The 22,568-nt window shown below is 44.8% G+C and overlaps 1 protein-coding gene across 8 annotated transcripts in view; it reads right to left on the bottom strand.

Moving 5' to 3' along the window:
• The window catches only part of PAK6 (p21 (RAC1) activated kinase 6), a 98,110-nt gene that overhangs the window by 44,621 nt on the left and 30,921 nt on the right, over window positions 1–22,568 (bottom strand). Inside the window, exon 1 of one of the 8 annotated variants that reach the window (XM_077260649.1) lies at window positions 14,710–14,967. The exons of 4 other annotated variants lie outside the window; for them this stretch is intronic. The gene's annotated coding sequence lies outside the window, so the exon portion shown is untranslated. Of the gene's footprint in view, window positions 1–11,634; window positions 11,658–14,709; window positions 14,968–22,568 lie in introns of those variants that run through there. 3 more of the 8 variants (XM_077260653.1, XM_077260650.1, XM_077260654.1) reach the window with 3 other exon arrangements.

Genomic DNA, 22,568 nt, shown 5'->3' with positions numbered 1-22,568 from the left:
CCAAAGGTTAGGTCAGCAGAGGAGGAAAGGTCTAGCCGGTAGTGTTTGAAAAAAGTTGAGGGTGAGGACCAGGTAGCGGCCTTGCAAATTTGGTCAATTGATACCTCAGCGTTCTCTGCCCAGGAGGTAGCCACAGCTCTGGTGGAGTGAGCCTTGATGCCGTCAGGAACCGGAGTGCCACTTGCAGAGTAGGATAAACTAATGGCCTCCCTGATCCATCTAGCAATAGTACTTTTAGCTACCCCGCACCCTCTTTTGCTACCCTGAAAGGCTACGAATAGGGTTTGGTCTTTCCTCCACTGACTAGTCATAGACATGTAATGTAACATAGATCTTCTCACATCTAACATGTGGAACTTTTGTTCCCCTGGATTTTTAGGATTACTACAGAATGATGGTAAAGTAATCTCTTGACTTCTATGGAACTTTTGAACCACCTTGGGGAGATAAGCCGGGTCTGGTCTTAGAACAATTCTGTCATCAAAAACCTGAGTATAAGGAGGGCATATTGACAGGGCCTGTAAATCACTTACCCTACGTGCCGATGTTAAGGCTACTAGTAAAACTGTTTTAAGGGTAAGTAACTTAGGTGATAACTCCTGCAAAGGCTCAAAGGGCTGTTTAGTCAGGGCTTCTAAGACCAAATTTAGATCCCAAGGAGGGATTTTTGGGATAATGACCGGCCGAGATCTACTGCAAGATTTTATGAATCGTGAGACCCATCTATTTGAGGCAAGATTACAATTATATAGGGCCCCCAGGGCAGAAACCTGAACTTTAAGGGTGCTGGTTGCCAACCCAAGATGTAACCCTGCTTGCAGAAACTCTAAGATAGGACCTATAGGAGCCACCTCCCCCAATGGTTCACCCAGGAAGTCGAGGAATTTTTTCCATGTCCTACCATAGATCCTGGAGGTTATGGGTTTTCTGCTTTTCAACAGGGTGGAGATTAACCCTGGAGAGAATCCTTGGCGACTTAGTAACGCCCTCTCAAATTCCAGGCTGCGAGATGGAAGCCCTTCACCTGAGAGTGGGTCACTGGGCCCTGGGTTAGCAGGTCCGGAACCTCTGGCAGGATCCATGGGTCTGTTACCGACATCTGCCTTAGAAGGGAGAACCAAGGTCTCCTTGGCCAAAAAGGAGCTATGAAGATGATATTCGCCTGATCCTCTCTGATCTTCCGGATCACAGCTGGAATCATCACTATCGGGGGGAATGCGTAGGCCAGAGAAAACTTCCAAGGTATCAGTAGGGCATCTACTGCGAAGGGATGTTCTCTCGGATTCAAGGAGCAGAACCTCCTGACTTTTCTGTTGTGGGAGTTGGCGAACAAGTCTATCTCTGGTGTGCCCCAGGCTTGGACTATTTGTTGAAATATCTGGGGGTTTAATGACCATTCCCCCTGCTTTAAGCCTCTGCGACTCAGGAAGTCCGCTTGAGTGTTTTCTGTGCCTTTGATGTGCAATGCCGACAGAGATGACAGGTGTTGTTCTGCTAGTTGAAAGAGTATGTTTGATGCCTGCATGAGGCCTTTGGACCTCGTTCCCCCCTGATGATTGACATACGCCACCACTGCTCGATTGTCCGTCAGGATTCGAGTATGGCGACCCCGGAGTAAAGGAAGAAAATGTCTTAGGGATTTCTCCACTGCCCACAGCTCTTTTTCGTTTGATCCATAGTTCTTTTCTCGTATGGACCAGGTCCCTTGTACAGAGTGAGACCTCAGGTGAGCCCCCCAACCTGTACCACTTGCGTCGGTCGTGATAATGTCTATGACCGGATTTTGCCACCGGACCCCCATTGTCAGGTGGTTTCTCACAGTCCACCAAACTAGGGAATCCCTTACGCCCAGGGAGAGACATAGATTTCCTTCTAAATGCCCTTTTAGTAGTCTTTGAGCTGAGAGAACTTCCCACTGTAGTTGTCTTAGGTGGAATTGTGCCCATTCTACTGCCGGAATACACGATGTTAACGAGCCTAGAAGGGACATTGCCTTTCTCAGAGTCATTGTCGGCTGGCGTATTGCTGTACTGGTCAGATTTATTATTTTGTCTACCTTGTTTTCTGGAAGAAGGCAGAGCTGACGTTCGGAGTCCAGTATTAACCCCAGGAAAGATTGTAATTTTACTGGCAGCAGTCTGGACTTGGGGATATTTATTATCCAACCCAGCTCCCTTAGAGTTGATGTTACCACTGATACTTGATGAGTGCAGTGGGACTCTGATCTTCCTATTACCAGGAAATCGTCCAGATATGGGACAATGACTACATCCCGGGACCGGAGGTATGACATAACCTCCACCATCACCTTGGTGAAAACCCTGGGAGCTGTAGACAGACCGAACGGAAGGGCTGTGTATTGATAATGTTTTATCTGGTTCTGGACATAGAGAGCTACTCTCAAATATTTCTGATATTCCGGATGTATTGGTATATGATAATACGCGTCTTTCAAGTCGATTACTGCCATGAAGCAGTGTTGGAAAAGGAGTTTTATGGTCGTATTTATAGACTCCATCTTGAAAGAGTAGTTCTCTATGGATTGGTTGAGTTTTCTCAAATTTATAATAGTTCTCCAAGAACCATCCGGTTTTTGGATCAAGAAGAGGGGGGAGTAAAATCCCTCTCTCTCCTCCCGAGCAGGAACCTCCTGAAGAACCCTTTTTTGGATGAGTCCCAAGACTTCGGTTTCTAGGGCAGATTGTTCCTGCAGAGACTTTCTTCGGGGAGTTATGATAAAGTTTCGTCTGGGTGGACAGGTGAATTTTATTTTGAGGCCGTCTCTGATGATATTTATGACCCAGGTACTGGGGGAGATGTTTACCCAGGCCGGAAAGAAGAGGGAGAGTCTTCCTCCCACTTCTGGCGTAATGTCATTGGGGGGATTTTTTGGCTGAAGTAGAGGGCCCTTTAAACATATAGCCTGAGCCTCTTTTATCCCTAAAGTCCCAGTTTTTCCTCTCCCCTGGGGGGCGACCTCTATTAAATCTTCTCCTCCGAAAAAAGGGTTTTTTGGACTCTTTAGGGATATTGGGAAAGCCTTTCTTTTTATCTCCTGCATGTTCCAGGATTTCTTCAAGCTTCTTCCCAAAGAGAAGTTGACCATCACATGGGATGGAGCACAGCTTGTGTTTAGATGGTAAATCCCCCGGACAACCTTTGAGCCAGAGGGCTCTTCTTGCCGCATTAGACAAGCTCGCTGCTCTGGCCGTTAGTCTTGCGGAATCTGCAGAAGAGTCTGCTAAAAAGGCTGCTGCTCCTTGCACTAAGGATATATTGGCAAGGATGTCGGTTCTGGGTACCTTGTCCCTTAGCTGATCCTCTATCTGCTGTAGCCAGACCATCAGAGCGCGGGCCGTACATGTTCCAGCGATTGCTGGCTTCAGGCCCCCCGCTGAGGCTTCCCAGATATGTCTGAGAAACCCATCTGCTTTTTTGTCAAGCGGGTCTTTAAGAACACCCGAGTCTTCTAATGGGAGGGATGATTTTTTTAAGCATTTGGCTACCGCTCCATCAATTTTTGGGATCTTTTCCCAGGGTTCAGAGTCTTTATTCTCAAAGGGATATCTCCTTTTGGATGAAGAGGGCAAAGAACCCATTTTTTCAGGTCTTTTCCACTCTTTCTCGATTAATGCTTTTATTTTTGCATTAACTGGAAACGTGCGTTTCCTCCTCTCTTCTAAGCCACCAAACATGACATCCTCTAGTGACCTAGGTGTCTTCTCTTCTTTAAGGCCCATTGCAGACCTAACTGCTTTGACTAATTTGTCCACGTCCTCAGTGGGAAAGCATGGACGACCCCTGAATCACTGTCCGAGGAGGAATCTGAAGAGTGGACCGAGGCTGGAGAAGTAGAGGGAGATCGGGATGTTTTATGACTCCCCTGTCTCTGAGAGGTATCCGACTCTGTAGATGCCTTACGGCTTCTCCCTCTTGGCTCGCTAAGGGCCAATTTCAAGGAGTCTTTAATTTCAGCCTGTATTATGGTTTTAAGGCTAGTGGCGAAATTAGGGGTTTCTTCTTGAATAGTCTTATTAATGCAGTCAGCACAGAGATCCTTCTGATACTGCACTGCAAGCGGGTTTTTACAAAGGGCACACTCTCGGTTCTTTGTTTTACCGGTAGCTTTCCTGGACCCCTAGTGATCAAAACAGAAAAATGGACCCTGTTACCATAAGGGATACATTCACGTAGATCACTCACCACCGCCGACAATCAAGGGTACCGATTTTGGAGGCTGGACAGATGCACGTGAAGCGTCCCTCCTGGACGCCGACGAATCTTGCCGGACGGAACGACCACTGTTTCTACCACTTGAGCGGCTGCTCCTGGTATGCTGGTGGCTCGGCAAGGCATCTGGTGAGAGCTCCTGCTGCTGTTGTGAAAGCGGCTGCTGCAGCTGCTCTTGTTGTCCTACTTCCATGGTGAAGTTTTTGGACATGAGCGCGTCTTCTGTGGTCTACCACCCTTTTATGGGGGGACCACTGCACTCCCCGCCTCTCCGGTGCCCAGTAATGGCCCCTCCCCCTCTCTGCCATGCCGCCGGAGTCTTCATTCACCGGCCGGCGTTTTCTTCATGGGCGCCGCCATCTTGGATCCGGCGCCTGCCTCCGACGCCACACGGGCACGCCCATTCCCAGCGTGCCTGGCGTGTGACGTCAGAAGAGCGACCCGGAAGCGGCCGCCGCGCCTGGACGCCGGCAGAGAGGGGAGGGCGGCGTGGCAGCCATGGAAGGAACCCGGTCCTCCAACCATGCTGCGCAACGCCCGCACGGACGCAGTGACCCGGGGGGACCTGCGGACGGCGCCTCCAGGACCCGAACCTCCGACGCACAGGCGCTGCCTGTTCTTCCACGCCGGGACGGGACCTGGGTAAGTTGAACCGCCGTGTTCAGTACAAGGGTCCCTGTCAGGACAGGAAACCCAACTGAAGCGAGGGAGAGGTACCGCCCTTTTATTTTCAGTAGGGTTTCCTGTCCTGACTGGGCGGATCCCCTCTCTCAGGTGTGCCGTCATGGGGGAAGGGAAAACAGACACAACAGTTGTGGGGGACTTTCCGTAAGCACAGCAGGGAAGGACCACAACACATAGCGCTAGTAGGAAGGCACCGATTTCCACCTGTGAAGAGAACTCTGGAGGTGCCATTGGACCGGCCGGACTTGCGCAGCCTGGTGAACCGTATTCCGGACTGAGGACCCAGAGATCTTCAGTAAAGAGGTAAAGAGACTGCAACCTGGTGTCCTCGTTATTTACTGCACTGCACCACCGCACCACCACCACCACCACTACGGCCTCATCCTCATCATCTGTTGTACCTATTTCACTGTGCGCCCCACGGCAGGGTCACGGACCAGGGCCTAGCCTCCGTGACAACCCCCCAAAGCAGAGACTAAGAGGCCCGGTACCGGGTACCCCTCGGCCCTGCGGCAGTGGGGGCGCTACAATTACCATGTAACACAGTGTCGGAGGAGGCCCGAAGGCTCTTCTAAGTGAGATGACTGTTATAGATGGCATTTTATAGTTGGGCGGCATAGTTACAAACTTATAATGCGGTACCGGGATTTTCAAGTTACACCTTAAAAGCCCCCCATACACAGTAGGAAACTGTCAGCTGAATGAGGGCTTGGCTGATCGTTTGATCTGCGACTATCTTAGGCTACGTTGACATTTGCGTTGTGCGCCGCAGCGTCGGCGCCGCAACGCACAACGCAAACAAAAACGCAGCGAAATGCATGCACAACGCTGTGTTTTGCGCCGCATGCGTCCTTTTTTTGATTGATTTTGGACGCAGCAAAAATGCAACTTGCTGCGTCCTCTGCGCCGGGACGCGGGCGCCGCAGGGATGCATGCGGCGCAAAACGCAAGTGCGACGCATGTCCATGCGCCCCCATGTTAAATATAGGGGCGCATGACGCATGCAGCGACGCTGCGGCGCCGACCGCAAATGTGAACGTAGACTTAGCTGGCTCTCCCATAGACAGAGAAGCTCTCTACCAAGCGTTCCTGTTTCCTGTACAAGAGAGCTGCTGTCAAACATCTCCAGGAGCGGCTCATATCAGGGAGGAATAAAAGGATCTGCGGTCCGAAAGTGGTTGTCTCACTTATCCTGTGAACAGTTAATAAATGTATTGACTGCTGGGGATCCTACCACTGCTCCATTCACTTTTATGGAATAGCGGTCTCTACCAGTCTCACACACTGTGGTTTCATCCAGATAAGGGGCTTAAAAAAATAAAATAAAAAATAAAGACTTTTATTCTAGTCTAGGATCAAACTCGCCAATGCAAGCCTATGGGTTCTTGGACAAATATCGGACAGCACAAGAATATCATGTTAGTTGCTTCCTAGTGCTGTCAGATAGGAAAAGCTTGGAAAACCTTGTATGTAAAAAAATAAATAAACTGATGGTTAAAATTAACATTCTGACCAAAAACTAATGGAAATCTGATCCAAAACACAGATGGAAACTGGTTTTCATTATTCTGCCTACAAAAAAATAATAAAAAATCACTGACTTCTGAATGGTCCCTAAACATTGGTAACGGGTGGTTTGATAGTGGTGCCCCCGTACATTCACACCTATGGCAAAAAAAACCTCACAAGAAGTAAACAACAACAAAAACTTTTGAAAGATTTTTCTGTATTCTGATCTTGCGAGTGACACTAAACCGATACATTTTATCATTCTTCAGTAACCAGGTGATTGTACTCATAGCAAATGAAAGAACACACAGCAATAAAATATACTACTATGAATGCAATCTTTGTACTGAGCAGATAATGCAAACTGAAATTCAAGGAAAAAGTTATAAATAGAGTTTATCATAAAAAAATATATACTGAACAAAAGCTTTCTCAGGGCTCATACTCATCTGCAAGGAAAATGGACGAGTGCAATCCGATAAAAAAACAAAAATCAGATTGCACTCTGACCAATGTTAATCTGTGATTTCCTGCTCATCTGAAGGTTTTTTCTCAGCTCAGATCGGGATAAGAAAAAAAAAAACATTTGCAGCATGCTGTGATTGTCCTCGTATCTTGGACGAGACTCGTCAATGCAAGTCAATGGATGTTATTAAAAATAAATAAATAATACACAGAACTCAGACAACGCGAGTGCTGCCCAATGTTTACACACCCATGTCCTTTGAAAAGCCGGAAATTCAGCAGCCACGTACAGTAAAATCACAGCGTGACACGACAAAATAGAATAGATATATACATGTAGAATAGATAGATATAAATATGTCAATCACATATATAATTAGTACAGTGCTTATGTAGCTTACAGTACATGCATTTAAAAAAAAAATGGCACAGGCTCTCCCGACATTTTATTAACCAGCAAAGGGAAAGCGGACAGCAGCAGATGTTTATAGTCTGGGAAGGGGGTAATACCCATGGAGCTTCCCTGGCTATTAATATCAGTTCACAGTTGTGTACTTAGCCTTTACTGGTTATTAAAATGTGACCCCCCCCCCCCAAAAAAAAAAAAAAATGACATAGGGTCCCACCCTATAATTAATAACCAGTAAAGGCTAGGCAGACGGCTGCGGGTGATATTACTAGCCTAGGAAGGGGCCATGGATACTGGCCCCTCCAGAACTAAAATCAGCTCTCTGCCGCCCCAGAAATGGCGCATTCATAATATGTGCCAATTCTGCCGCTTAGCCTCTGCACTTCCCACTTGCCCTGGTGCGGTGGCAAGTGGGGTGATAGTTGGGGAGGTTAATGTCACTTTTGGGAAGTTGCACCTAAATGTTTAGCCACACCACACCAAGGATGTACCAAGTGCCTGTGCTTGGTTTAAACAGTCATTCTGTGCTGATAAACTCCCTTTAAACAGTAGCCTCCTTAGTATATCCTACAGGACAGATCAGGAACCCTAGGTATAGCACGGTTTCCCCAACTAATGGTGAAGGACTCCTACAAAGGACACATTTGTCCAGTGATCACCATATCTCATTCATGGAAGAGAGAGGCTGTCGGGTGAGAGTTATACCATAGTCCAAGTGTTAATTTACAACAGAGGTTGAAAGAGGAGCAGGAATCTCGGTGCACACAGGCAGGTATGTGCAAGGCAAAATCCTCAGAATTCACAAGACCACCATAAAAAGTCAATGTTTTAGGGTAGACTATGGTTTCCAATTTCATTGGTGTCCAGACTACAGATGAAAAAATTTAACTCGTCCACCTTAGGCTCGTACCCTGTAGAAGCTGCTTGGCCTACTACAGCTGAGGTTACACCCATGGGTGTATGATCTATGGCCACCACCCAAAAAGGACCTGTCCCTTGCCATAAATCTGTAAGTTCTTTACCTAGTGTAAATATTCTTCCGAATCTGGCATTGTTTTCCTACACCTCTCACGTTCCCTAGATATGGCCCCTACTTCCATGTATATAAAGTATTTTTTTTAGCCAAGTGGGTGTGGTCCTCCTGCAATCTCACAAAGAAGAGTTGAGGACCACAGCCAGCTGACTAAGATGTCTAGTGCGGGGCACTAGCAGTCCGGGGCACAACAAACTGTAACCGAGCTCAGCCTGCCTCAGTTCCCGCTCTTTGGAGGAAGGAGTTTTTGAGCTGAGCCTATGATTCGCTCACTAAGCTTCCTCTTAGCTCCAAGCTTGTCTGGCCTGCCTGCTGGGAGCTGGAGGGGCATATGGGATACAGCAGCGGCTGGGGGGCATGTAAGGAGGTTGCTTTCCCTGTTCTTTGCCTGGAACCACTTAGTCAGACAGCTGGGTTGTTGGGGGGAAGACTTTCTGCCCTGGACAGAGGGGACGTGGTGACTGCTGGGAAAAGAGAGGGGAGTGGTCAGAAAAGTGCGGGAGAGAGAGCGCGCCAGAGAGGGGACAGCGTGCCAAAGAGAAAGCAGGCTGCAGCGCCGCGCTCCCCATGACAGAGTGCTCCCCGTGAGGGCACTAAGGCTGGGGTGAGAGTGGGGACTTGGAAGCCTCCATAATCTGAGAAGACTCTTCCCCTGACAGTGCAGAGACAGTGACTCAGTGCAGCCCTGGTGACCGCAGTCACAAGCAAAGACCCCTGAGTGTGATAAGTAACTGCCCAGTGTGTGTGTGACAATCGTTATTACAGAGAAGCTGCCAGGCTTACGGAGACTCCTGCAGCAGTGACGGAGAGACTGTTATTTCCTGGTTCCAGTTTCACTATGAGAAGAGCAGGCTGCAGAGACTTAACCCCGGACTTTCCAGGAGACACAGAAAAGACCAGGATCTCAAGCCCTGCTGGTGACTGTATCCATGTTGGTAAAAGGACCCTCCAGTCAGGATCTCCCTGGGCTGATAAGTTACAAGAACACTCGTTAACCCTTTTGATTCCGCTTAACTGTTTACTGTTTTACTTGACTCTATTAACCCCGTTTACTCCCTGCGAGGAGAATTCTACCCCTGTTAATAAATCCCCTTCAACAGTTGGTCTGTCTGTTCCGTGGTGACATACTCTACCCTGCACTCTATTACAGGCACACATGGAGGGGGGATGCCTGTGTGGAGGAGACGGCTTGTAACCACTATGTGGGTAGGGGATGGTATTGGCAACTGTGTCACTGGAAAAAGAAACTGCACTTAGTGAGTGTGGATACTGTGGGTAGGGGGCTGCTGGGACTATGTAAAACAGACTTTCGAAATATTTAAATATTCAGAGACAGTCGGTGCTTTTACATTTATATCGAGTGCGGAGGAGCCAGAGGCAGATACAGACATTCTGCTGCAAGTTGGGCAGTTACAGTTCTCCACAAAACTATACGAGCACCAACTGTCATCTCCTATCTCAGGAATGGGAAAGTCACTGAATACAGATTTTACCCTTGAATTGAAAATGAAAGATCAGTCCAGGAGAAAAAAGATTTCTATACCAAGATATATTACAAAATATATTCTTTTCATGTGTATTGTTAATTTATGGGAGGGAAAAAAACTCGTTTTAAGACGTTGTCTGGGATTACAAACAGCTCCTCTCTTCTTAGTGGCCATAGTTGGTATTACATTGCTCAGTCCCACTCAAATACCGTATTTTCTGGTGTATAAGACGACCCCCAACTTTTCCATATAAAATATGGAGTTTGGGACATACTCGCCGTATAAGACGGGGGTCATCTTATACGCCCAGTCATCTTATACGGCGTGTGCGGTGCGGATGGTTCCCAGGATCTGGAGGAGAGGAGATTCTCCTTTAGGCCCTGGGATCCATATCCATGTAAAAGAAAAGAATAAAAATAAAAAATTTGGGATATACTCACCCTCTGACGGCCCGCAGCTCTCAGCGGTGCAAGCGGCAGCCTCCGTTCCTAAGAATGCATTGAGCGAATGACCTTCGATGACGTCACGGTCACACGACCAGTCACGCGACTGCGACGTCATCGAAGGTCCTTCGCTCATTGCATCCTTAGGAACGGAGGCCGCCGCTTGTACCGCTGAGAGCCGGAGGCCATCGGAGGGTGAGTATATCCAATATTTTTTATTTGTATTCTTTTTTTTTAACATGAATATGGATCCCAGGGCCTAAAGGAGAATCTCCTCTCCTCCAGATCCTGGGAGCCATACAGGACCGCTCCCTGCACACGCCGTACCCGGCGTATAAGACGACCCCCGACTTTTGAGACGACTTTCAGAGGTTAAAAAGTTGTCTTATACGCCGTAAAATACGGTAAATAAAGCTGCTGCAACCCATGTACAAAAGTGGCTCTAATTTCTGGCAAAAAAAAAATAGAAATCCTATTTTTTATTTATTTTTTTAAATCCTTGATTATCCTCATTAAGGGAACATTCATATTGCCAGATTTCATTTGTACATGTGTTGCTAAAGTCTTGGATGGAAAGGTTTTCCAACTATGGTCACAAGATGATCCATAAGCCAAGTTGCAAAATATTTGTCCCCATATCAGGTTACTTGTAGCTGTCAACACAACATTGTAGACAATGGCGGCTTAGCAACAAAGAATGACATGAATACAATCAGAACTGCCGTGAGATATTTTGTAAATGCACATATACTACACTATACAAAAAGATAACACACACACACATATATATATATATATATAGCATCGTGATTACTCGCTAATCCAGCCCCCTGCACAGGAGCTCCGCCCCCCCCCACATTACCACACATAATCCCGCCCTCCCACCACATTACCACACATAATCCCGCCCCCCCACCACATTACCACACATAATCCCGCCCCCCCACATTACCACACGAGGCTCCGTCCCCACACATTACCACATGAGGCTCCGTCCCCACACTACCACACGAGGCTCCGTCCCCACACATTACCACACGAGGCTCCGTCCCCACACATAACCACACGAATCCAGTTTGCTTTTGATTTTACACTGTGAATAAAATGTGCTAGTATTATTCTGAGTTTTAATTATTATTATTAACTTCATTTTAAATTAATTTACCACCTGCATAAGCGCTATTGAATGTTGTCATTATTTACTTTAGTTTAATCACTAGCAGCGTTAATTAGATAGCAATGAGCATGCCGAGCGTTAGCTGGCCGGAAACAGCTAGTATATATTATATATATACATATATTATACACATACATACACACACACAATGCATCCTACTATATGCCATGGTTGTATACACAACACTTGTTACATACCAAATATCCCCAGGTGTGTCACTTCTTCAGAATCAAACACATGATGAAATGTGGGTCACTGAGAAAGTTGCTTCCACCATTGTTCTCCAGTCACATTGAGGTTTTTATCTTTAAGAACACGTTCAGTATTTTACGTCAGTATTTGTAAGCTAAAACCAGAAGAGGAACTTACAGAGAAAGTATAATAGAAACACGTCACCAATTCTACATTACTCACCCACGGCTGGTTTGGGCCTATAAATACTGAGCGTGTGACCTTAAAGGGAACCTGTCACCTGAATTTGGCGGGTCCTTTTTTGGGTCATATGGGCGGTGTTTTCGGGTCTTTTATTAACCCCTTTTTTCCCACTGGCCGCACGCTGGTCACGAAATTGACTTGACGTTGATTCGCTTTCCTCCCTAGTTAACGCGTGCGCAAAGCAATCTTGCCTTGCGCACGCACAGTATTCTTTGCCCAACTGCGGGCAAAGCCGAAAACCATTAGTGCGCATGCGCCGGCACACTATGTCCCGGAAGTATTTCGCTGTGTTCCGGACATAGTGCGCCGGCGCATGCGCACTAATGGTTTTGTGACACAAAACGCCGGCACTCAATCCACGCCGGCTTCTCCGCCTTTGGACTAATGGAACATGAGAGGAAGTGCGGGCTGCACCTGATCCCTGACTTCCTCTTCATTCTCAATTCGACAGGAGGCAAGGACAGTGATTGGGCCTCGAGGAGTGCCGACACCGAGGAAACAGGGAAGGGAGCCGAGTATAGACTTTCTTATTTTATCAGTGCCAAGCGTAGGGTATGAGAAGTTGTCCGAGTATTGGGCAACTTCTTTAGCCCTGCTGTGGAACCATGGGGTCATGTAGACCCCAGCGCTGAATAAATTGAAATATCTCATTTTATTGACCTTCTATGTATTTTCAAGCAACATATTTCGGCTTATGTTGATGATATTTTCAATTTGTTTTTCAATTTTGTTTCTTAGTTATTTTCAATTTTCTGTGTTTGGGACTCTCCTGACCCCATAGTACCTTTATTGTCTGACTTTTTTTTTTTTTTTTTTTTTATATTTTTTGTTTATTCACAGGTTGTGTAATATAATTGTAAATAAACAATGGGAAGTTGAACTGTGATGATTCCTTTAGAATTATTGGCATGCTTCTAGTGATGTCTATACTGATAATGAAGGTAATTTGGAAGATAATTTGAGCTGGGTCGAAAGTGACGCAGATCTCGATGCCGCATCGGATTCAGAGAGCGATCAAAGTGCTATTCTGTCTGACAAAACTAATTCCTCCGATGACGAGGACAACAACGATGATACTTCAGGTGAAATTCTTGGCAAAGATGGCTATAAGTGGTTGCTACAGCCAAAGACTATTCGACAAACTCCAATCCGAAACATTGTCAAGGCCAAACCAGGACCAAAGGGTGATGGACGTCTTGTGGATATGCCTTTGAAATCATTCAAACTTTTTTTCAACAATGCTTTGATTGAAGAAGTCGTCAAATGGACGAACCAAAAAATTCAAGGGGCTAAAGTGAAATACAAGACCCAGTCTGGATATTTGTATGACAAGCATTGACGAGATTCGTGCTCTACTTGGAATTCTGCTCTTCTTGGGTGCTACGAAAATTGGAAAAGAAAGCACAGCAAGTGTTTGGAAGAAAGATGGCACTGGAAGGCCAATTTGCCTTGCAAATCCACACAGTTGCAGTTATTGTGCATTTTTTTTATTGAATTTAAATGCTTTTAGTTATTAGTAAAGCATTTTGATATAAATTTCTTTCAGTTTGTGTTTGATGACGACAAATAAATCGCTTCAAAGTTACGTTTGATGTCATAACCGTGTTCTGAAATTATGACAGAATAAAACTTGATTATTCTGAATAGCCAGCATGTTAATTTTAATGAAATATGACGATTTTGAGCCTGGGGTCATATAGACCCCATGGTACCAAAGCAGTGATTTATTTCATGGTTCCACACCAGGGTTAACTCTTAAAACCCACCCAATTGACCCTGCATTGTATGTCCATTGTAGATCACACTTGTGCAGGTGCGTCCACATGGAAACATATCTGTTATGAATCTTCTGTCCACAGTGATAAAATTCAAATGGATTTTGGAGGAATTGTTCATTGAAAAAAGTTTAATATGTGTCAAACCAACAACAGTCGTTTGGATAAGATTCCGGAAAATCTTTACTATGTTGACACCGGAATTTGAAGAGCATTTTCCACCCAGAGAAATATGGCGCATTTGGTGCAGATTTCAAGCGCTGATTTCTAAATTGAAATCTGCATCTAAAATCCAGACATATTTTCTGCACTTTTTGGTAATTTTTTTTTCTCCATCAATTTAACTTGTGGATTTTGGGTCTCCTTTCAAAAGAATGGGTGAAATCTGTACTAAAAAAAAGGTGCATGCTGTGGCCAAAAAAAACCCCAAAAAACTACAGCATGTACAGGTTTTCCCCATAGTCGTACATTAGATGTGGAAAATCCACAGGTAAAATCCGCACATGTATTTCTGCTAACATACAAGGAAGTATCAAAACCAAAGCAGCTTTATTTATAACATCACACACCAAAAAAGGGAAAAAAAACAACTGCAGCACAATAAAACACATTAAAAAACAAAAACACAAGTAATTTACCTAATGGATGCAAAAAATCTGCAGCATCAAATACTCCTTGTATGAACGTAGCCTAAAGGTGAGTTTACTTCTTTTTTTTTTGCTTAACTACGTAGTCAGAACTATGTTGGAAAAAAATAACTAAAACAGTATATTAGTGATGAGTGAGCGTGCTGGGATAAGGTGTTATCTGAGTGTCTTCGGTGTGCTCGAGTACTATATTCGAGTCCCAGCGGCTGCTTGTCTCGTCTTTGACTTGTGGACGACAGTGTTAAAAATTTGAAAAAAAACCCTGTGAAAGCGTAACCGCCGAGGTCAGATCTCCGCTGACAAGGTGCGTTTAACCCTTTCCAGAGTGCACAGATAAATCGGTTTTATGAGTAGCGAGAAAGCCAGGAAAATTCATTTAAAAAAGAAAGACTAAACCCTCTATGGGGTCACGTACCTGCACAGAACAGGAGCCACCAAATCTCCGACATAAAATAATCCGCTCACTCGGGGAATGTGAAAAAGGAGAAGGAAGGAGCGAGCATGAGAGCGCGGGGAGGAGAGAGGAAACCTGACATGTTTGCACTTTTTCCTCTCTTACCTTACTGGGAGTCTGATTACAGGGTGGGGCGTATCTGACACAGGTAGAGGAGGCTCGCAGAGGTCTCAGGCTGACATGCAATCTGCACGCTTCCCAAGATGTCTACGGTCCCCAGAAGTAACAGGAAAGGGGCTGCGCAATGCCAAATAATCTCTAGCTGGATGAGAAATTGCCCAGATTATCCGATAATCGGGGAGTGAAAATCTGGATTTTGTTTTAGTTGCAAAAATATCCAGCTTTTTTTTTCCCCCTCTAGGATATTGTCACTTTTGAACTGGTCGTACACACAATGATATAAGGGTCCGGACTCGACCACGAGTGGGGCAAATCAGCTCAGGAGTTTGTAAGGCAACACCTCGGTGATAGGTCTCATTCAGACATTCCTTAACAAAAAAAATAAATTAAAGGGCTGTTTTTCATCAGTGTTTTAGATCTAATTTTGGTCAGTGTGCCCACTTTGCCAACAATTTAGTATTTGTTTTTCACCTATTGATTAGTTTCCTCTAATCTTCTTCTTCAGGAGAACATGTCTCCTCTGTTTTCCAGCCTCCTGGTTCTCTGGGGTCTCAAAACTGATCTGAACTGGGCGCACTGCATGCCTAGGAAACTAGCCACCTCTAAGGGCATGTTCATACATAGCTGTGTTGATGGGGGTTTTTCTGCATGAAAAACGCAGGTTAAAAATTATCTGTCAGCAGGTTTCTGCTATGTAATCTGATAGCAGCCCGGGGTAGGGGCAGAGACCCCGATTCCAGAGATGTGTTACTTACTGGGCTGCTTGGTGCAGTTTTGATACAATTCCTGTTTTTTCTCCTGTACATATAACAGTGGTCAGAAAGCTGAGCTGTGTATAACCCCGCCCACACCACTGATTCGTAGTGTCCTGTGTACACTGTACATTGTCAGCAAGAGGTGGTGTTGTTACACAGACTGTCTGGAATGTGACACCTAGTCCTGCAGTGATAATCTCTTCCCAATAAAACACTCATTGCATTGAAATTACAGCAAGCAGCTAAGTAAGTGACACATCCCTGGAATCAGGGTCTCTGCCCCACCATCATGCTGCTCTCATATTACATAGCAAAATCCTCCTGACTAATTCCATTTAATCACCAGGAAACTGCAGAGGGAATTACATGCATTTTATGGGGTTTTCTTTGGTTAATCCATTTGGTGGGGAGGGGAGGTTGTGAGGAGGAAGGCAAAAAAACGTGCGTTGGGGTTGCAGGCACGAGATTTAACACAGGGATATGGGAAAGCTATGGGCCTCCATTTTATCATAACTGTCTAGGATGCTTTATATTCTGCATGTCTTGGATGCCGCCTCTTTTTGGCGATTTTGTACCTGACATGTTGAAATGCATTTTATGATTAAAGCTTATTCTAGGTCTACACATTTAATATTGAGATTGTTCCATTCTGCCCCTCCTTACCTTATGTAGCTAGACTCTAACCTTTGCTTACCTGAGTCTTCACCTGGAATATTGTAATCTTATGTATGTATTTTGTGGTTAACATTATTTTCAATAAAATTTCATTAATAAATAGATGATGGATGAAGGACTCCATACTTCAGTAGGATTTATTGTTGCATAGTTTGGTCGCAAAAGAAACTTGTGAGAGTAGATAATATGGGGTAATTCAACTTTTATCTTCACTGTTATGGTCTGGTGATTTAGGAGCTCTAGTCAAAATCCTATCACATTGCATGGGCTCAGGACTCTGCTCCGAGGACGCTGCCATATGGTGCACCACTTTGCGTTCGCGCAGGCGCCGATCAATCTGAATGGCCAGAGACATAGATTCGCTCAAACCAACAAGCGTGGGGAACCCCCCCATAACATCTTTAAGGGCTTCAGAAAGACCCTTTCTGAAAATTGCTGCCAGAGCGTCCTCATTCCATTTAGTGAGCACAGACCATTTTCTAAATTTCTGGCAGTATAATTCTGCCGCTTCCTGACCCTGACACAGGGCCAACAGTGTTTTCTCAGCATGCTCTACAGAGTTAGGTTCGTCATACAATAATCCAAGCGATTGAAAAAATGCATCTACATTAAGCAATGCCGGATCCCCTGACTCAAGGGAGAATGCCCAGTCCTGAGGGTCACCACGCAGCAGAGAAATAACTATTTTAACTTGCTGAATGGGGTCACCAGAGGAACGGGGTTTCAGAGCAAAAAACAATTTGCAGTTATTTTTAAAGTTCAAAAACTTAGATCTATCCCCGTAAAACAAATCTGGAGTAGGAATTCTAGGTTCTAAGGCCGGAGTCTGAACAACATAATCTTGAATACTCTGTACTCTTGCAGCAAGCTGATCCACACGAGAAAACAACCCCTGAACATCCATGCCCACATCCAAATCCTGAATCACCCAGAGATTAAGAGGAAGGAAAAAGACAAAACAGACTAAAGAAAAAAAAAATGGCTCAGAACTCTTTTTCTTTTCCTTCTTTTGAGATGCATTCAGCTCATTTTTGGCCAGTTGTACTGTTATGGTCTGGTGATTTAGGAGCGACATGCGACTAGCTCTGGGCAGGTGGTAACTATACCGACCGCAGTTCCTGATCTTAACACAGACACTAGCAGTAGCCGTGGGATGTTCCTGTCACTCCCTGGACACCTCGTCACAGCCGGAGATCTAGCTACCCCTAAAGGTAGAAGCAGGAAAGCTATCTTGCCTCAGAGAAAATCCCCAAAGGATAGGACAGCCCCCCACAAATAATGACTGTGAGAGGAGAAGGAAATGACATACGTAGTATGAAACAAGATTTAGCAAAGGAGGCCACTACTAGCTAGAAAGAAAACAGAAAACAGAAACACAAGCAGCCATATGGTCCCATAAAATACATACTTTATTGAGTACAAAAGATATAAAATCACCAAACAAGAACAGGTGGACAGAGGGGAAATCACAGTACGCACCAATGTTAATGACAAAAAACAGGCCTGAGGACGGTCCATGAACCACAATGCTGAACTAACAATATGCTAGAAGGAAGCTTTCCAATATGGGAGATAGCAATATATTCAATATATATAGGGCAAGTGCCCTCACGTAGGAAACACTAACATCTAAGCACAGTGCAGCGATGTACTTACAGCAAACAAAGGTGGTCCAGGGAACGAACCGACAGGCCTGACCCCAACGCGCGTTTCGGAGCGCACCGCTCCTTCGTCAGGGGGTAGAGATAATACATAAAATGCAAGTATTTAAGCATTGCCGACCGGAACCCGGAAGTATGTAAAATGACGCCTACAACCTTTGGAAAGCTGCGGTCAGCGTATGCCACCTCCAACATGGCCGCCGGCACCGGAAGTACGTGGGGCCCCACGTAACCAGTGACGGACGGCAAGCCGCAGGTGGGACGCTCCCCAACAGCCCAAGCGCATGTGCATAAAAGGCCACCAGCACAGCGCCGCTATATACATAAATATGAAAAAGATGAGAGAAAAAGCAAAACGCAACTGAACAATAAATGCTTATTATGCGGGCACACCTATACACATCTACATATATATATATATATATATATATGTCCATATATCTCACCATATAAGTGGAAGAGTAATCAAAAGGAACATCATAAGGACATATGTGCACATATAAAACCATAACATAAATAAATTAAACAACATAAACCAATGAAAAAATAAACAAAACACAAATATATGTATAAACTTAGGTACATCAATCATACAACCTAGCAAATAACAAAACAAATTAAACCAAAAAAAATAATAATAAATAAAAAATTAAATAACAAATAATAAATACTCCCACTCACATAACTAGGTGTATACATAGTGTATCCACATGCAACCCTCTCTATATAGACCAAAAGAAAAAGAAAAAACAACCCAACTACACAAACATAACAATATACAAATAATGATAATGTAACAAATAATGATAATATAACAGGCTCCAGGTGTTGACACGAAGCACTCAATCAGCAGCATCATATAGACACATGATAGCAGCAAATAGTGTTAGTGTAGCACCAGGCTCACAATATTGACACGGAGCACTCGGTCAGCAACATCGTATAGGCACATAATAACAGCAGATCGCCATATACGTAAGCTAGAAAAGAATAAAAACAAGTTAAAAAACAAAAAATAAAAGAAACATCAACATAAGGGGCGCACCTAGTATAGTGATGCACAGACATGTGCAAATCACAAAAATGGGGCAAACGAGATGTTCTCATTTAAACCATCAGGGGAGACAGTACGTAGTGTCCAAATCCACCTTGACTCGAGTTGAGCAAGGCGTTTGGACAAACCACCGCCACGAATATTAATGTTGAGCAGATCTATACCGCGCACCCTCAGCGACGCTGCGTCACAGGAGTGGAAGTCTCTGAAATGTCTTGGCAGTGTTTTAAGAATAGTACCATCAGTACATGTAGCTGCCGCCTCAATGCCGAGAACATGTTCCCTGACCCTGACTTTGAGCTGTCTTGTGGTTAAACCAATATATATAAGGCCACAAGGACAAGTAGCATAATAAATAACGTATCTCGATGTACATGTTATACGTTTTCTTATACTAAAGTCCCTGCTGCCGTCAGAGCTAGAGAATGATGAACAACGCTCGACATTGGGGCACGCAACACACTTGCCACAAGGAGTACAACCACCCCGTGCGGCAGCGCCACTGAAGAACGTCGGTACGGTCTGCCCAACATAGTGGCTATGGGTGAGCCGATCTCTTAGATTTCTCGCACGCCGGAATGTCAAAAGCGGATATTTAGGAAGAAATTTCTTGAGGATGGGGTCGGCCTGTAAAATAGGCCAGGCCCTCTTCATCGCCACACGCATATCGGCGTGCTGAGAACTAAAAGAGGTTATAAATCTAATTTGGTCACCCCCGCTAGCTTTCCCAAAATCACTCCAGTATCTTTGAGGAACGAGGGCAGCAAGGACACCAGTGGCTGCAGGTAAAAATCAATCCATCCGTTCACGCGCTCGAGAAAGTTCCCTCTCCCTGACACAATCGGTCGGCCGGGTGGCACCGATGCATCCTTATGTATTTTCGGCAGGAGATACAGGGTAGGGATTGTAGGTTCCTTGACGACAAGTGAACATGATTTTAACATCCGTGCAGGTGAACTTATGTCACGGTTCCTGGCAAGGGGGTACAGTAGACGTGTCCTAAAAAAGGCCTACCATCGGGCCAAACATGCTGACCGTGACGGTCTCCTCTATAGGAGTGATTTTGGGAAAGCTAGCGGGGGTGACCAAATTAGATTTATAACCTCTTTTAGTTCTCAGCACGCCGATATGCGTGTGGCGATGAAGAGGGCCTGGCCTATTTTACAGGCCGACCCCATCCTCAAGAAATTTCTTCCTAAATATCCGCTTTTGACATTCCGGCGTGCGAGAAATCTAAGAGATCGGCTCACCCATAGCCACTATGTTGGGCAGACCGTACCGACGTTCTTCAGTGGCGCTGCCGCACGGGGTGGTTGTACTCCTTGTGGCAAGTGTGTTGCGTGCCCCAATGTCGAGCGTTGTTCATCATTCTCTAGCTCTGACGGCAGCAGGGACTTTAGTATAAGAAAACGTATAACATGTACATCGAGATACGTTATTTATTATGCTACTTGTCCTTGTGGCCTTATATATATTGGTTTAACCACAAGACAGCTCAAAGTCAGGGTCAGGGAACATGTTCTCGGCATTGAGGCGGCAGCTACATGTACTGATGGTACTATTCTTAAAACACTGCCAAGACATTTCAGAGACTTCCACTCCTGTGACGCAGCGTCGCTGAGGGTGCGCGGTATAGATCTGCTCAACATTAATATTCGTGGCGGTGGTTTGTCCAAACGCCTTGCTCAACTCGAGTCAAGGTGGATTTGGACACTACGTACTGTCTCCCCTGATGGTTTAAATGAGAACATCTCGTTTGCCCCATTTTTGTGATTTGCACATGTCTGTGCATCACTATACTAGGTGCGCCCCTTATGTTGATGTTTCTTTTATTTTTTGTTTTTTAACTTGTTTTTATTCTTTTCTAGCTTACGTATATGGCGATCTGCTGTTATTATGTGCCTATACGATGTTGCTGACCGAGTGCTCCGTGTCAATATTGTGAGCCTGGTGCTACACTAACACTATTTGCTGCTATCATGTGTCTATATGATGCTGCTGATTGAGTGCTTCGTGTCAACACCTGGAGCCTGTTATATTATCATTATTTGTTACATTATCATTATTTGTATATTGTTATGTTTGTGTAGTTGGGTTGTTTTTTCTTTTTCTTTTGGTCTATATAGAGAGGGTTGCATGTGGATACACTATGTATACACCTAGTTATGTGAGTGGGAGTATTTATTATTTGTTATTTAATTTTTTATTTATTATTATTTTTTTTGGTTTAATTTGTTTTGTTATTTGCTAGGTTGTATGATTGATGTACCTAAGTTTATACATATATTTGTGTTTTGTTTATTTTTTCATTGGTTTATGTTGTTTAATTTATTTATGTTATGGTTTTATATGTGCACATATGTCCTTATGATGTTCCTTTTGATTACTCTTCCACTTATATGGTGAGATATATGGACATATATATATATATATATATGTAGATGTGTATAGGTGTGCCCGCATAATAAGCATTTATTGTTCAGTTGCGTTTTGCTTTTTCTCTCATCTTTTTCATATTTATGTATATAGCGGCGCTGTGCTGGTGGCCTTTTATGCACATGCGCTTGGGCTGTTGGGGAGCGTCCCACCTGCGGCTTGCCGTCCGTCACTGGTTACGTGGGGCCCCACGTACTTCCGGTGCCGGCGGCCATGTTGGAGGTGGCATACGCTGACCGCAGCTTTCCAAAGGTTGTAGGCGTCATTTTACATACTTCCGGGTTCCGGTCGGCAATGCTTAAATACTTGCATTTTATGTATTATCTCTACCCCCTGACGAAGGAGCGGTGCGCTCCGAAACGCGCGTTGGGGTCAGGCCTGTCGGTTCGTTCCCTGGACCACCTTTGTTTGCTGTAAGTACATCGCTGCACTGTGCTTAGATGTTAGTGTTTCCTACGTGAGGGCACTTGCCCTATATATATTGAATATATTGCTATCTCCCATATTGGAAAGCTTCCTTCTAGCATATTGTTAGTTCAGCATTGTGGTTCATGGACCGTCCTCAGGCCTGTTTTTTGTCATTAACATTGGTGCGTACTGTGATTTCCCCTCTGTCCACCTGTTCTTGTTTGGTGATTTTATATCTTTTGTACTCAATAAAGTATGTATTTTATGGGACCATATGGCTGCTTGTGTTTCTGTTTTCTGTTTTCCTATATTGATTGGCAGCTGGTCCCCATTATCCATATAAAGCATATATTTATTTAGAGAATGTGCTGTGATATTGTAAGACTTTTCTAAATATGCTGGCTTTAATATCTTTATGTAGCTAGAAAGAATTAGTACAGGACAGAACACTGTGCGGTCAGTAATAAAAACTAGAAAAAGTCCACCGCAGAGAAATGCAAAAATCTCCACGCCTGACTAAAGGTGTGGAGGGCAAACTCTGCTGCCCAGAGCTTCCAGCTTAGCTGACTAGATACATACTGATAAGCTGGACAAATGAGCAAAACATAGAAAGTGCTAAACAACAAAGTCCACAACAAGTGAACAGCAAAAAGACAAGCAAGGACTTAGCTTTGCTGAAATGGTCAAAGTGACAGGGAAATCCTCAGAGAG

Source organism: Ranitomeya variabilis, chromosome 1, assembly GCF_051348905.1.
Source record: "Ranitomeya variabilis isolate aRanVar5 chromosome 1, aRanVar5.hap1, whole genome shotgun sequence".
Taxonomy (NCBI): domain Eukaryota; kingdom Metazoa; phylum Chordata; class Amphibia; order Anura; family Dendrobatidae; genus Ranitomeya; species Ranitomeya variabilis.
This window is presented reverse-complemented; position numbering and strand designations above follow the sequence as displayed.